The sequence below is a fragment of the Salvelinus alpinus genome, chromosome 31 (assembly GCF_045679555.1).
Source record: "Salvelinus alpinus chromosome 31, SLU_Salpinus.1, whole genome shotgun sequence".
NCBI classification, from domain to species: Eukaryota; Metazoa; Chordata; class Actinopteri; order Salmoniformes; family Salmonidae; genus Salvelinus; species Salvelinus alpinus.
Genome location: NC_092116.1, coordinates 41,759,066 through 41,771,519, shown reverse-complemented (window position 1 = coordinate 41,771,519; position 12,454 = coordinate 41,759,066). Strand labels below are relative to the sequence as shown.

Below are 12,454 nucleotides of genomic sequence, written 5' to 3'. Positions count from 1 at the left end.
GATTGTACCAGGTTTGTGGCTGGGACTGCGGATTGTACCAGGTTTGGGGCTGGGACTGCGGATTGTACCAGGTTTGTGGCTGGGACTGCGGATTGTACCAGGTTTGGGGCTGGGACTGCGGATTGTACCAGGTTTGTGGCTGGGACTGCGGATTGTACCAAGTTTGTGGCTGGGACTGCGGAATGTACCAGGTTTGTGGCTGGGACTGCGGATTGTACCAGGTTTGTGGCTGGGACTGCGGATTGTACCAAGTTTGTGGCTGGGACTGCGGATTGTACCAGGTTTGTGGCTGGGACTGCGGATTGTACCAGGTTTGTGGCTGGGACAGGGGATTGTACCAGGTTTGTGGCTGGGACAGCAGATTGTACCAGGTTTGTGGCTGGGACTGCAGATTGTACCAGGTTTGTGGCTGGGACCAGGTACCAGGTTTGTGGCTGGGACCAGGTACCAGGTTTGTGGCTGGGACTGCAGATTGTACCAGGTTTGTGGCTGGGACCAGGTACCAGGTTTGTGGCTGGGACCAGGTTTCAGGTTTGTGGCTGGGACCAGGTTTCAGGTTTGTGGCAGGGACCAGGTTTCAGGTTTGTGGCTGGGACCAGGTACCAGGTTTGTGGCTGGGACAGGGGATTGTATCAGGTTTGTGGCTGGGACTGCAGATTTTACCAGGTTTGTGGCTGGGACCAGGTACCAGGTTTGTGGCTGGGACAGCGGATTGTACCAGGTTTGTGGCTGGGACAGGGGATTGTACCAGGTTTGTGGCTGGGACAGGGGATTGTACCAGGTTTGTGGCTGGGACCAGGTACCAGGTTTGTGGCTGGGACAGGGGATTGTACCAGGTTTGTGGCTGGGACTGCAGATTGTATCAGGTTTGTGGCTGGGACCAGGTACCAGATTTGTGGCTGGGACTGCGGATTGTACCAGGTTTGTGGCTGGGACTGCGGATTGTACCAGGTTTGTGGCTGGGACTGCGGATTGTACCAGGTTTGTGGCTGGGACTGCGGATTGTATCAGGTTTGTGGCTGGGACTGCGGATTGTACCAGTTTTGTGGCTGAGACTGCGGATTGTACCAGGTTTGTGGCTGGGACAGCGGATTGTACCAGGTTTGTGGCTGGGACAGGGGATTGTACCAGGTTTGTGGCTGGGACTGCGTATTGTACCAGGTTTGTGGCTGGGACAGCGGATTGTATCAGGTTTGTGGCTGGGACTGCGGATTGTACCAGGTTTGTGGCTGGGACAGGGGATTGTACCAGGTTTGTGGCTGGGACAGGGGATTGTACCAGGTTTGTGGCTGGGACTGCAGATTGTATCAGGTTTGTGGCTGGGACCAGGTACCAGATTTGTGGCTGGGACTGCGGATTGTACCAGGTTTGTGGCTGGGACTGCGGATTGTACCAGGTTTGGGGCTGGGACTGCGGATTGTACCAGGTTTGTGGCTGGGACTGCGGATTGTACCAAGTTTGTGGCTGGGACTGCGGAATGTACCAGGTTTGTGGCTGGGACTGCGGATTGTACCAGGTTTGTGGCTGGGACTGCGGATTGTACCAAGTTTGTGGCTGGGACTGCGGATTGTACCAGGTTTGTGGCTGGGACTGCGGATTGTACCAAGTTTGTGGCTGGGACTGCGGATTGTACCAGGTTTGTGGCTGGGACTGCGGATTGTACCAGGTTTGTGGCTGGGACTGCGGATTGTACCAGGTTTGTGGCTGGGACTGCGGATTGTATCAGGTTTGTGGCTGGGACTGCGGATTGTACCAGGTTTGTGGCTGGGACTGCGGATTGTATCAGGTTTGTGGCTGGGACAGCGGATTGTACCAGGTTTGTGGCTGGGACAGGGGATTGTACCAGGTTTGTGGCTGGGACTGCAGATTGTACCAGGTTTGTGGCTGGGACAGGGGATTGTACCAGGTTTGTGGCTGGGACTGCAGATTGTACCAGGTTTGTGGCTGGGACCAGGTACCAGGTTTGTGGCTGGGACTGCGGATTGTACCAGGTTTGTGGCTGGGACCAGGTACCAGGTTTGTGGCTGGGACTGCGGATTGTACCAGGTTTGTGGCTGGGACTGCGGATTGTACCAGGTTTGTGGCTGGGACTGCGGATTGTATCAGGTTTGTGGCTGGGACTGCGGATTGTACCAGGTTTGTGGCTGGGACTGCGGATTGTATCAGGTTTGTGGCTGGGACAGCGGATTGTACCAGGTTTGTGGCTGGGACAGGGGATTGTACCAGGTTTGTGGCTGGGACTGCAGATTGTACCAGGTTTGTGGCTGGGACAGGGGATTGTACCAGGTTTGTGGCTGGGACTGCAGATTGTACCAGGTTTGTGGCTGGGACCAGGTACCAGGTTTGTGGCTGGGACTGCGGATTGTACCAGGTTTATGGCTGGGACTGCGGATTGTACCAGGTTTGTGGCTGGGACTACGGATTGTACCAGGTTTGTGGCTGGGACTGCGGATTGTACCAGGTTTGTGGCTGGGACTACGGATTGTACCAGGTTTGTGGCTGGGACTGCGGATTGTACCAGGTTTGTGGCTGGGACTGCGGATTGTACCAGGTTTGTGGCTGGGACCAGGTACCAGGTTTGTGGCTGGGACCAGGTTTCAGGTTTGTGGCTGGGACCAGGTTTCAGGTTTGTGGCTGGGACCAGGTTTCAGGTTTGTGGCTGGGACCAGGTACCAGGTTTGTGGCTGGGACAGGGGATTGTATCAGGTTTGTGGCTGGGACTGCAGATTTTACCAGGTTTGTGGCTGGGACCAGGTACCAGGTTTGTGGCTGGGACAGCGGATTGTACCAGGTTTGTGGCTGGGACAGGGGATTGTACCAGGTTTGTGGCTGGGACAGGGGATTGTACCAGGTTTGTGGCTGGGACCAGGTACCAGGTTTGTGGCTGGGACAGGGGATTGTACCAGGTTTGTGGCTGGGACTGCAGATTGTATCAGGTTTGTGGCTGGGACCAGGTACCAGATTTGTGGCTGGGACTGCGGATTGTACCAGGTTTGTGGCTGGGACTGCGGATTGTACCAGGTTTGTGGCTGGGACTGCGGATTGTACCAGGTTTGTGGCTGGGACTGCGGATTGTATCAGGTTTGTGGCTGGGACTGCGGATTGTACCAGTTTTGTGGCTGAGACTGCGGATTGTACCAGGTTTGTGGCTGGGACAGCGGATTGTACCAGGTTTGTGGCTGGGACAGGGGATTGTACCAGGTTTGTGGCTGGGACTGCGGATTGTACCAGGTTTGTGGCTGGGACAGCGGATTGTATCAGGTTTGTGGCTGGGACTGCGGATTGTACCAGGTTTGTGGCTGGGACTGCGGATTGTACCAGGTTTGTGGCTGGGACAAGGGATTGTACCAGGTTTGTGGCTGGGACTGCAGAAATTACCAGGTTTGTGGCTGGGACTGCAGATTGTACCAGATTTGTGGCTGGGACTGCGGATTGTACCAGGTCTGTGGCTGGGACCACAGATTGTACCAGGTTTGTGGCTGGGACCAGGTACCAGGTTTGTGGCTGGGACTGCGGATTGTACCAGGTTTGTGGCTGGGACTGCGGATTGTACCAGGTTTGTGGCTGGGACTGCGGATTGTACCAGGTTTGTGGCTGGGACCAGGTACCAGGTTTGTGGCTGGGACCAGGTTTCAGGTTTGTGGCTGGGACCAGGTTTCAGGTTTGTGGCTGGGACCAGGTTTCAGGTTTGTGGCTGGGACCAGGTACCAGGTTTGTGGCTGGGACAGGGGATTGTATCAGGTTTGTGGCTGGGACTGCAGATTTTACCAGGTTTGTGGCTGGGACCAGGTACCAGGTTTGTGGCTGGGACAGCGGATTGTACCAGGTTTGTGGCTGGGACAGGGGATTGTACCAGGTTTGTGGCTGGGACAGGGGATTGTACCAGGTTTGTGGCTGGGACCAGGTACCAGGTTTGTGGCTGGGACAGGGGATTGTACCAGGTTTGTGGCTGGGACTGCAGATTGTATCAGGTTTGTGGCTGGGACCAGGTACCAGATTTGTGGCTGGGACTGCGGATTGTACCAGGTTTGTGGCTGGGACTGCGGATTGTACCAGGTTTGTGGCTGGGACTGCGGATTGTACCAGGTTTGTGGCTGGGACTGCGGATTGTATCAGGTTTGTGGCTGGGACTGCGGATTGTACCAGTTTTGTGGCTGAGACTGCGGATTGTACCAGGTTTGTGGCTGGGACAGCGGATTGTACCAGGTTTGTGGCTGGGACAGGGGATTGTACCAGGTTTGTGGCTGGGACTGCGGATTGTACCAGGTTTGTGGCTGGGACAGCGGATTGTATCAGGTTTGTGGCTGGGACTGCGGATTGTACCAGGTTTGTGGCTGGGACTGCGGATTGTACCAGGTTTGTGGCTGGGACAAGGGATTGTACCAGGTTTGTGGCTGGGACTGCAGAAATTACCAGGTTTGTGGCTGGGACTGCAGATTGTACCAGATTTGTGGCTGGGACTGCGGATTGTACCAGGTTTGTGGCTGGGACCACAGATTGTACCAGGTTTGTGGCTGGGACCAGGTACCAGGTTTGTGGCTGGGACTGCGGATTGTACCAGGTTTGTGGCTGGGACCAGGTACCAGGTTTGTGGCTGGGACCAGGTACCAGGTTTGTGGCTGGGACTGCAGATTGTACCAGGTTTGTGGCTGGGACCAGGTACCAGTTTTGTGGCTGGGACTGCAGATTGTACCAGGTTTGTGGCTGGGACTGCAGATTGTACCAGGTTTGTGGCTGGGACTGCAGATTGTACCAGGTTTGTGGCTGGGACTGCAGATTGTACCAGGTTTGTGGCTGGGACTGCGGATTGTACCAGGTTTGTGGCTGGGACAGCAGATTGTACCAGGTTTGTGGCTGGGACTGCAGATTGTACCAGGTTTGTGGCTGGGACTGCGGATTGTACCAGGTTTGTGGCTGGGACTGCGGATTGTACCAGGTTTGGGGCTGGGACTGCGGATTGTACCAGGTTTGTGGCTGGGACTGCGGATTGTACCAAGTTTGTGGCTGGGACTGCGGAATGTACCAGGTTTGTGGCTGGGACTGCGGATTGTACCAGGTTTGTGGCTGGGACTGCGGATTGTACCAGGTTTGTGGCTGGGACTGCGGATTGTACCAGGTTTGTGGCTGGGACTGCGGATTGTACCAGGTTTGTGGCTGGGACAGGGGATTGTACCAGGTTTGTGGCTGGGACAGCAGATTGTACCAGGTTTGTGGCTGGGACTGCAGATTGTACCAGGTTTGTGGCTGGGACCAGGTACCAGGTTTGTGGCTGGGACCAGGTACCAGGTTTGTGGCTGGGACTGCAGATTGTACCAGGTTTGTGGCTGGGACCAGGTACCAGGTTTGTGGCTGGGACCAGGTTTCAGGTTTGTGGCTGGGACCAGGTTTCAGGTTTGTGGCTGGGACCAGGTTTCAGGTTTGTGGCTGGGACCAGGTACCAGGTTTGTGGCTGGGACAGGGGATTGTATCAGGTTTGTGGCTGGGACTGCAGATTTTACCAGGTTTGTGGCTGGGACCAGGTACCAGGTTTGTGGCTGGGACAGCGGATTGTACCAGGTTTGTGGCTGGGACAGGGGATTGTACCAGGTTTGTGGCTGGGACAGGGGATTGTACCAGGTTTGTGGCTGGGACCAGGTACCAGGTTTGTGGCTGGGACAGGGGATTGTACCAGGTTTGTGGCTGGGACTGCAGATTGTATCAGGTTTGTGGCTGGGACCAGGTACCAGATTTGTGGCTGGGACTGCGGATTGTACCAGGTTTGTGGCTGGGACTGCGGATTGTACCAGGTTTGTGGCTGGGACTGCGGATTGTACCAGGTTTGTGGCTGGGACTGCGGATTGTATCAGGTTTGTGGCTGGGACTGCGGATTGTACCAGTTTTGTGGCTGAGACTGCGGATTGTACCAGGTTTGTGGCTGGGACAGCGGATTGTACCAGGTTTGTGGCTGGGACAGGGGATTGTACCAGGTTTGTGGCTGGGACTGCGTATTGTACCAGGTTTGTGGCTGGGACAGCGGATTGTATCAGGTTTGTGGCTGGGACTGCGGATTGTACCAGGTTTGTGGCTGGGACAGGGGATTGTACCAGGTTTGTGGCTGGGACAGGGGATTGTACCAGGTTTGTGGCTGGGACTGCAGATTGTATCAGGTTTGTGGCTGGGACCAGGTACCAGATTTGTGGCTGGGACTGCGGATTGTACCAGGTTTGTGGCTGGGACTGCGGATTGTACCAGGTTTGGGGCTGGGACTGCGGATTGTACCAGGTTTGTGGCTGGGACTGCGGATTGTACCAAGTTTGTGGCTGGGACTGCGGAATGTACCAGGTTTGTGGCTGGGACTGCGGATTGTACCAGGTTTGTGGCTGGGACTGCGGATTGTACCAAGTTTGTGGCTGGGACTGCGGATTGTACCAGGTTTGTGGCTGGGACTGCGGATTGTACCAAGTTTGTGGCTGGGACTGCGGATTGTACCAGGTTTGTGGCTGGGACTGCGGATTGTACCAGGTTTGTGGCTGGGACTGCGGATTGTACCAGGTTTGTGGCTGGGACTGCGGATTGTATCAGGTTTGTGGCTGGGACTGCGGATTGTACCAGGTTTGTGGCTGGGACTGCGGATTGTATCAGGTTTGTGGCTGGGACAGCGGATTGTACCAGGTTTGTGGCTGGGACAGGGGATTGTACCAGGTTTGTGGCTGGGACTGCAGATTGTACCAGGTTTGTGGCTGGGACAGGGGATTGTACCAGGTTTGTGGCTGGGACTGCAGATTGTACCAGGTTTGTGGCTGGGACCAGGTACCAGGTTTGTGGCTGGGACTGCGGATTGTACCAGGTTTGTGGCTGGGACCAGGTACCAGGTTTGTGGCTGGGACTGCGGATTGTACCAGGTTTGTGGCTGGGACTGCGGATTGTACCAGGTTTGTGGCTGGGACTGCGGATTGTATCAGGTTTGTGGCTGGGACTGCGGATTGTACCGGCTTTGTGGCTGGGACTGCGGATTGTATCAGGTTTGTGGCTGGGACAGCGGATTGTACCAGGTTTGTGGCTGGGACAGGGGATTGTACCAGGTTTGTGGCTGGGACTGCAGATTGTACCAGGTTTGTGGCTGGGACAGGGGATTGTACCAGGTTTGTGGCTGGGACTGCAGATTGTACCAGGTTTGTGGCTGGGACCAGGTACCAGGTTTGTGGCTGGGACTGCGGATTGTACCAGGTTTATGGCTGGGACTGCGGATTGTACCAGGTTTGTGGCTGGGACTACGGATTGTACCAGGTTTGTGGCTGGGACTGCGGATTGTACCAGGTTTGTGGCTGGGACTACGGATTGTACCAGGTTTGTGGCTGGGACTGCGGATTGTACCAGGTTTGTGGCTGGGACTGCGGATTGTACCAGGTTTGTGGCTGGGACCAGGTACCAGGTTTGTGGCTGGGACCAGGTTTCAGGTTTGTGGCTGGGACCAGGTTTCAGGTTTGTGGCTGGGACCAGGTTTCAGGTTTGTGGCTGGGACCAGGTACCAGGTTTGTGGCTGGGACAGGGGATTGTATCAGGTTTGTGGCTGGGACTGCAGATTTTACCAGGTTTGTGGCTGGGACCAGGTACCAGGTTTGTGGCTGGGACAGCGGATTGTACCAGGTTTGTGGCTGGGACAGGGGATTGTACCAGGTTTGTGGCTGGGACAGGGGATTGTACCAGGTTTGTGGCTGGGACCAGGTACCAGGTTTGTGGCTGGGACAGGGGATTGTACCAGGTTTGTGGCTGGGACTGCAGATTGTATCAGGTTTGTGGCTGGGACCAGGTACCAGATTTGTGGCTGGGACTGCGGATTGTACCAGGTTTGTGGCTGGGACTGCGGATTGTACCAGGTTTGTGGCTGGGACTGCGGATTGTACCAGGTTTGTGGCTGGGACTGCGGATTGTATCAGGTTTGTGGCTGGGACTGCGGATTGTACCAGTTTTGTGGCTGAGACTGCGGATTGTACCAGGTTTGTGGCTGGGACAGCGGATTGTACCAGGTTTGTGGCTGGGACAGGGGATTGTACCAGGTTTGTGGCTGGGACTGCGGATTGTACCAGGTTTGTGGCTGGGACAGCGGATTGTATCAGGTTTGTGGCTGGGACTGCGGATTGTACCAGGTTTGTGGCTGGGACTGCGGATTGTACCAGGTTTGTGGCTGGGACAAGGGATTGTACCAGGTTTGTGGCTGGGACTGCAGAAATTACCAGGTTTGTGGCTGGGACTGCAGATTGTACCAGATTTGTGGCTGGGACTGCGGATTGTACCAGGTTTGTGGCTGGGACCACAGATTGTACCAGGTTTGTGGCTGGGACCAGGTACCAGGTTTGTGGCTGGGACTGCGGATTGTACCAGGTTTGTGGCTGGGACCAGGTACCAGGTTTGTGGCTGGGACCAGGTACCAGGTTTGTGGCTGGGACTGCAGATTGTACCAGGTTTGTGGCTGGGACCAGGTACCAGTTTTGTGGCTGGGACTGCAGATTGTACCAGGTTTGTGGCTGGGACTGCAGATTGTACCAGGTTTGTGGCTGGGACTGCAGATTGTACCAGGTTTGTGGCTGGGACTGCAGATTGTACCAGGTTTGTGGCTGGGACTGCGGATTGTACCAGGTTTGTGGCTGGGACAGCAGATTGTACCAGGTTTGTGGCTGGGACTGCAGATTGTACCAGGTTTGTGGCTGGGACTGCGGATTGTACCAAGTTTGTGGCTGGGACTGCGGATTGTACCAGGTTTGTGGCTGGGACTGCGGATTGTACCAGGTTTGTGGCTGGGACAGGGGATTGTACCAGGTTTGTGGCTGGGACAGCAGATTGTACCAGGTTTGTGGCTGGGACTGCAGATTGTACCAGGTTTGTGGCTGGGACCAGGTACCAGGTTTGTGGCTGGGACCAGGTACCAGGTTTGTGGCTGGGACTGCAGATTGTACCAGGTTTGTGGCTGGGACCAGGTACCAGGTTTGTGGCTGGGACCAGGTTTCAGGTTTGTGGCTGGGACCAGGTTTCAGGTTTGTGGCTGGGACCAGGTTTCAGGTTTGTGGCTGGGACCAGGTACCAGGTTTGTGGCTGGGACAGGGGATTGTATCAGGTTTGTGGCTGGGACTGCAGATTTTACCAGGTTTGTGGCTGGGACCAGGTACCAGGTTTGTGGCTGGGACAGCGGATTGTACCAGGTTTGTGGCTGGGACAGGGGATTGTACCAGGTTTGTGGCTGGGACAGGGGATTGTACCAGGTTTGTGGCTGGGACCAGGTACCAGGTTTGTGGCTGGGACAGGGGATTGTACCAGGTTTGTGGCTGGGACTGCAGATTGTATCAGGTTTGTGGCTGGGACCAGGTACCAGATTTGTGGCTGGGACTGCGGATTGTACCAGGTTTGTGGCTGGGACTGCGGATTGTACCAGGTTTGTGGCTGGGACTGCGGATTGTACCAGGTTTGTGGCTGGGACTGCGGATTGTATCAGGTTTGTGGCTGGGACTGCGGATTGTACCAGTTTTGTGGCTGAGACTGCGGATTGTACCAGGTTTGTGGCTGGGACAGCGGATTGTACCAGGTTTGTGGCTGGGACAGGGGATTGTACCAGGTTTGTGGCTGGGACTGCGTATTGTACCAGGTTTGTGGCTGGGACAGCGGATTGTATCAGGTTTGTGGCTGGGACTGCGGATTGTACCAGGTTTGTGGCTGGGACAGGGGATTGTACCAGGTTTGTGGCTGGGACAGGGGATTGTACCAGGTTTGTGGCTGGGACTGCAGATTGTATCAGGTTTGTGGCTGGGACCAGGTACCAGATTTGTGGCTGGGACTGCGGATTGTACCAGGTTTGTGGCTGGGACTGCGGATTGTACCAGGTTTGGGGCTGGGACTGCGGATTGTACCAGGTTTGTGGCTGGGACTGCGGATTGTACCAAGTTTGTGGCTGGGACTGCGGAATGTACCAGGTTTGTGGCTGGGACTGCGGATTGTACCAGGTTTGTGGCTGGGACTGCGGATTGTACCAAGTTTGTGGCTGGGACTGCGGATTGTACCAGGTTTGTGGCTGGGACTGCGGATTGTACCAAGTTTGTGGCTGGGACTGCGGATTGTACCAGGTTTGTGGCTGGGACTGCGGATTGTACCAGGTTTGTGGCTGGGACTGCGGATTGTACCAGGTTTGTGGCTGGGACTGCGGATTGTATCAGGTTTGTGGCTGGGACTGCGGATTGTACCAGGTTTGTGGCTGGGACTGCGGATTGTATCAGGTTTGTGGCTGGGACAGCGGATTGTACCAGGTTTGTGGCTGGGACAGGGGATTGTACCAGGTTTGTGGCTGGGACTGCAGATTGTACCAGGTTTGTGGCTGGGACAGGGGATTGTACCAGGTTTGTGGCTGGGACTGCAGATTGTACCAGGTTTGTGGCTGGGACCAGGTACCAGGTTTGTGGCTGGGACTGCGGATTGTACCAGGTTTGTGGCTGGGACCAGGTACCAGGTTTGTGGCTGGGACTGCGGATTGTACCAGGTTTGTGGCTGGGACTGCGGATTGTACCAGGTTTGTGGCTGGGACTGCGGATTGTATCAGGTTTGTGGCTGGGACTGCGGATTGTACCGGCTTTGTGGCTGGGACTGCGGATTGTATCAGGTTTGTGGCTGGGACAGCGGATTGTACCAGGTTTGTGGCTGGGACAGGGGATTGTACCAGGTTTGTGGCTGGGACTGCAGATTGTACCAGGTTTGTGGCTGGGACAGGGGATTGTACCAGGTTTGTGGCTGGGACTGCAGATTGTACCAGGTTTGTGGCTGGGACCAGGTACCAGGTTTGTGGCTGGGACTGCGGATTGTACCAGGTTTATGGCTGGGACTGCGGATTGTACCAGGTTTGTGGCTGGGACTACGGATTGTACCAGGTTTGTGGCTGGGACTGCGGATTGTACCAGGTTTGTGGCTGGGACTACGGATTGTACCAGGTTTGTGGCTGGGACTGCGGATTGTACCAGGTTTGTGGCTGGGACTGCGGATTGTACCAGGTTTGTGGCTGGGACCAGGTACCAGGTTTGTGGCTGGGACCAGGTTTCAGGTTTGTGGCTGGGACCAGGTTTCAGGTTTGTGGCTGGGACCAGGTTTCAGGTTTGTGGCTGGGACCAGGTACCAGGTTTGTGGCTGGGACAGGGGATTGTATCAGGTTTGTGGCTGGGACTGCAGATTTTACCAGGTTTGTGGCTGGGACCAGGTACCAGGTTTGTGGCTGGGACAGCGGATTGTACCAGGTTTGTGGCTGGGACAGGGGATTGTACCAGGTTTGTGGCTGGGACAGGGGATTGTACCAGGTTTGTGGCTGGGACCAGGTACCAGGTTTGTGGCTGGGACAGGGGATTGTACCAGGTTTGTGGCTGGGACTGCAGATTGTATCAGGTTTGTGGCTGGGACCAGGTACCAGATTTGTGGCTGGGACTGCGGATTGTACCAGGTTTGTGGCTGGGACTGCGGATTGTACCAGGTTTGTGGCTGGGACTGCGGATTGTACCAGGTTTGTGGCTGGGACTGCGGATTGTATCAGGTTTGTGGCTGGGACTGCGGATTGTACCAGTTTTGTGGCTGAGACTGCGGATTGTACCAGGTTTGTGGCTGGGACAGCGGATTGTACCAGGTTTGTGGCTGGGACAGGGGATTGTACCAGGTTTGTGGCTGGGACTGCGGATTGTACCAGGTTTGTGGCTGGGACAGCGGATTGTATCAGGTTTGTGGCTGGGACTGCGGATTGTACCAGGTTTGTGGCTGGGACTGCGGATTGTACCAGGTTTGTGGCTGGGACAAGGGATTGTACCAGGTTTGTGGCTGGGACTGCAGAAATTACCAGGTTTGTGGCTGGGACTGCAGATTGTACCAGATTTGTGGCTGGGACTGCGGATTGTACCAGGTTTGTGGCTGGGACCACAGATTGTACCAGGTTTGTGGCTGGGACCAGGTACCAGGTTTGTGGCTGGGACTGCGGATTGTACCAGGTTTGTGGCTGGGACCAGGTACCAGGTTTGTGGCTGGGACCAGGTACCAGGTTTGTGGCTGGGACTGCAGATTGTACCAGGTTTGTGGCTGGGACCAGGTACCAGTTTTGTGGCTGGGACTGCAGATTGTACCAGGTTTGTGGCTGGGACTGCAGATTGTACCAGGTTTGTGGCTGGGACTGCAGATTGTACCAGGTTTGTGGCTGGGACTGCAGATTGTACCAGGTTTGTGGCTGGGACTGCGGATTGTACCAGGTTTGTGGCTGGGACAGCAGATTGTACCAGGTTTGTGGCTGGGACTGCAGATTGTACCAGGTTTGTGGCTGGGACTGCGGATTGTACCAGGTTTGTGGCTGGGACTGCGGATTGTACCAGGTTTGGGGCTGGGACTGCGGATTGTACCAGGTTTGTGGCTGGGACTGCGGATTGTACCAAGTTTGTGGCTGGGACTGCGGAATGTACCAGGTTTGTGG

The 12,454-nt window shown here is 55.7% G+C and overlaps 1 protein-coding gene across 1 annotated transcript in view; it reads right to left on the bottom strand.

The window, feature by feature from the left end:
* The window catches only part of LOC139561620 (disks large homolog 4-like), a 178,719-nt gene that overhangs the window by 19,541 nt on the left and 146,724 nt on the right, over nt 1-12,454 (bottom strand). The window lies entirely within an intron of this gene.